Raw genomic sequence first — 4174 nt, forward strand, 5'->3', positions numbered from 1 at the left:
AGCCGCTCTGAGAAGCTTGTACTATGGCACTGACTTGCAGCAATTCAATGTAAATAAATGAAGCAGAATGACTGTTCTGTATCTGTAAAATAAACATTAAATTCTTGTAATTCATAAAAAAAACTTTCTTTGAGCAGAACTTCCATTCAAACCTCTGTCTGGTGTCTCACTGCTGAAGGGGGAGGGTTACAACAAAACAAAAAAAAGCTTACCTCACTGATAGCATTGTTCTGGGTTCAGCAACCGGATTTGCAGTTGAATTGGGTTGAGCTGTCCGTTGCTCCATTAGAAGTCAGGACTTGGAGGCTGTCTAAACATCAGACTGCACTGTAGTTCAAATGTTGAAATTTTGCACCTGGTTCTATGAAGAAAGAATACACACGCATACATTCACTCATTGACCAGACTTCCTACTTCTACACACATTTCCCTTAGTTTTGATAAACCATTTGAAGTATAGCTGTAATCACATTACAGACAAATATAATCACATCTTCCACTGATTAATGAATAAAATCTAAAGCAAGAGGCCATTCAAGCTGCATAGCTGAAAGACTTTTTAAAAATTCCCAGTAAAAAAACGGCATGTATTATGTGCAAATTATTTCGTTAAAAAAGGGAAAGAAAAGAAAATGTGTGTTTTCAACTTCCAAGATAATAAGAACCCATGTCATGTCATACACAATGAAAGAAAGACAGCATCTTACATGTCCTCTCTCCACAAAAGGATATCATTGGTCATATTTAATGGGACAGTAGGGTGATATTTTAAGAATGTCACCATCTCCTATCTGTGCATCCATTTCCATCTCCTTTTTGAAGTCCGATCAGGAATGCTTTGTTGTCAAGGTTGGGGGGGGGGGGGGGGGGGGGATCTGTTTTTGGGATGGGAAACATACCCTAATGATTCATTTCAACAATGTATTTTTGCTCCTTGAACCCAGCTGCCATTGAGTGGAGAGCAGGGAAAAGGATGCCTGGGGGCGCCTGACCTCTGACTGTTTAATGGCTTGTAAAGGTGTCAAAGGTTAAATAATGTTTCCACTCATTTAAACGCAGACTAATTGGTCGTATTTTTTGTTTGTTTGGGCGATGACTGAAACATGTATCACGGAACTGTATTATTAAGCCAACAACGTCATAACAAGTGGTTAGCCTGAAAGCTGCTCGCTATATGAAAAATATCAACAATGTCAGCTGATAGTGTGTCAATTTCACGATAGCCAATTAATCCTCCGTTTTGCATCAATTTATTAAAAGTTCAGAGGGATTCAAATTGTGTATATTTTCAATATGCATATTACACAGTGTGAAGCCTACTTCATTGGTTTGCTATTCTATCTCCAACAGGCTGGGTAAGCTCTTAAATCATTTTTCTCACTTCGCGTCATAAGTAAGCCAAATAATGAATATACAAAAATGTCTCCCATGTTTTCTAAAATGCTGTAGCTACTTGTCCACACAAAGTCTACGTTTCCTATCCCTGTTTAGTCTGGTCAGGAAGCCGCCTGCTGGGGACCGACGCCGGCCTGCAGGTGCTGAGGAGCACCGCGAGACACTTTATCCCCGCACCGCTGTTAGCTCGTGGGGGTTGTGGAAGGGTAACACGCGGAGAGGAAGGGTCAAAAGGCGATATGCGGACTAATTATAGGTTTCACAACACAAGAGGAAACATCAACGAGACTGTAGTTCAGTCAAGAACAACAGTGACCGCATGCCAGTGGCCACAATAGGAAAACTATATCGGTTGTAATTGAATTAAGTTTTTAATTTCCACCAATTTACTTCCGTCAAAAAGTATGTCGCTTAAAAGGTAACCCACGTTTAAATGCGTTACTCTCTGTAGGCTGCAGGGCATAAAACCAGTTATGTGACTTCTAGTGTCCAAGCACCGCTGAGGATCCACGTTCCTTTGTTAGGGCTGCACAGCGGTCAGCTGGCAAAGCAAGACAACACTGTAACACAAGTTAATGAGTGAGGTAACATTAAGCAGGCGTGGAGGAAGCATTCAGATCAGAGCACAAATAGCAATATTGCGATTAAAAAAAAAAAGTATAAAAATATCCCGTACAAAGCAAAATCAACTTGTTGGATCAAAAGGAAGTATTCAGTCAGAAAACAAATATCCCTGTCAGTGATATTCTGTAATATAGTATATCATTACATTATTATCACTGAGTCATTACGCAGCTTTTCAGTGTAGGTTTATCATGGTGGACTTCATTTTAAGCTATGTATCCTGTTGTTGGGTATTCTAATGTATAAAAACTACATTCTATTTTTTAAACTCGTTTTGCAAGTCAAATATGTATCTACTATAGGCTCTAACATACACAAACTAAATTACAATATTTACAACTGTAAAGTACTATACTTGAGTATATTTAATGCTACAAGTATCTCAGATTTGTATTTACGTAGAACACATCTCACCACTGCAATAAAGACACAACCTTCTCATTTTCTCTCACCACCTGCACTATTAACATTTGTCCAATTTTGTACCAATCCCTATCCAGCAATGAAAATGTTCTTCGTACGTTTCTCTCTTAATAAATGGTGTCCCTGGTGTAGTATGCATCAGTCTGGGGAGACTTGACACTGAAGCCTGAGGCCGCCCTCATTTTGTAAACCTGCCCTATACAGTTGGAAGGGATCTGAAAGTAAGAGCCTACACATGAGGAACACAGGGCATCGTCAGTCTTTTTAACCTCAATGAAGCTTTGTTTTACTGAGCTAATATTCTTTTTTAAAGATGTACTTTAATAGGCTGAGATTACAGATACTTTAATCCTTGCAAATTTAACAAGTGTAGTGATTCTTTTCAAAATGCCAATCAGAGAAATTGCACCCGCTGGAGGATGTATAATGAATTGCACCTCAATACCGTCTATTGTCAGTATGATGCCTGCTTCGGCAAATCTTTCCCACATTACATTTCTACACACGCACCTTAATCGGCTATGGCATTGCTTTCAACAGGCCTAGGCCATTTTCCAGCAAAACATTTCAATGTATCCTTCATTTAACACCGAGGAAGAGAGCAGCCGGCTTAGGCCCAATTGCATTCATGTGTCCATATGTCTCAGGCTCCGAGAGAAATGGTGCCAAAGACTTGCCAGTAAAGTATGAGGAGACAGAGGATGGATGATAACGCGACCTGAGGCATCATTTGACACTCGGCTGCATCTGGAACATCTGCTATGACAGGCATATCGGGCTTTCGGCTCCTTCGCTTCGCCTCTGTGTACATTTCTGCTGCAGAGTCTCGGCTGCCAGCCTGACGTATCTGGGGAAGCCACGGTAAACCAATCAGAGCCAGGTCCTGAACAACAGAACACATGTTTCATATTTGGCCTGATACAAAAAGGTACGACAGCTTATGGTGCGCATGAGGTTGCTGACGGACATTTTATGCAGAACATCAAAACACATCGCCACCACTGGGCAACAGCCTCGATACGTTTGTATTAAGTCACATTCTAAAAAATAAATAAAACCCACTCAACCGTGAGGCGGAACATTGGTTTTGGCTAATACAGAATTTTCCTCAGATCATTCTCCTTATAACCATTTATGTTTTCTAAATAATCAGACTCGGTGTTACGACTTACGTATCAACGAATACTCCCAAAGGCTCGGGGAGTGACAGCATCAACCCCACACACACACACACACACACACCAACACAACCCGAAGGATTATGTCCTATCCCAAAACCAGGCTGACCTCTGACCTCGAAGGCCAAGGGAGACACACGTTAGGTGATAAGTGAAGCACGGGCCCTATTGTGCAGACGGTCTCCCTGTCCATTTATTGACTTCCTAAATGATCCATTATGAAGTGATTTACGAGGTCCCACCACCACCTCACCGGGCACTTCTAAGGCCGGCGGGTGGCTGTCTGCTCCATTCAGCGGACATCTGCACCAATGAACACAGCATTTGATTTATCAGAGAATGGACGGAAGCTGGCCCACGCCACCTCTTGTGTTTGTTCAAAGCCAACAGGAGAGTTAGGAAGCTGTTATGAATGCAAGATGTCATTAGTGGGGGTCAGACACAAAAGGTATAGCTGGAGCTCGGCAGGGAACAAGGAAAACACGCCGTTAAAACCAGGCATTTGGAAACAGAAGCGAGCCACAGCTATTTATTTAAAAAATATATAACGGGTT

Source organism: Melanostigma gelatinosum (genome assembly GCF_949748355.1).
Source record: "Melanostigma gelatinosum genome assembly, chromosome: 6".
Classification (NCBI taxonomy): Eukaryota; Metazoa; Chordata; class Actinopteri; order Perciformes; family Zoarcidae; genus Melanostigma; species Melanostigma gelatinosum.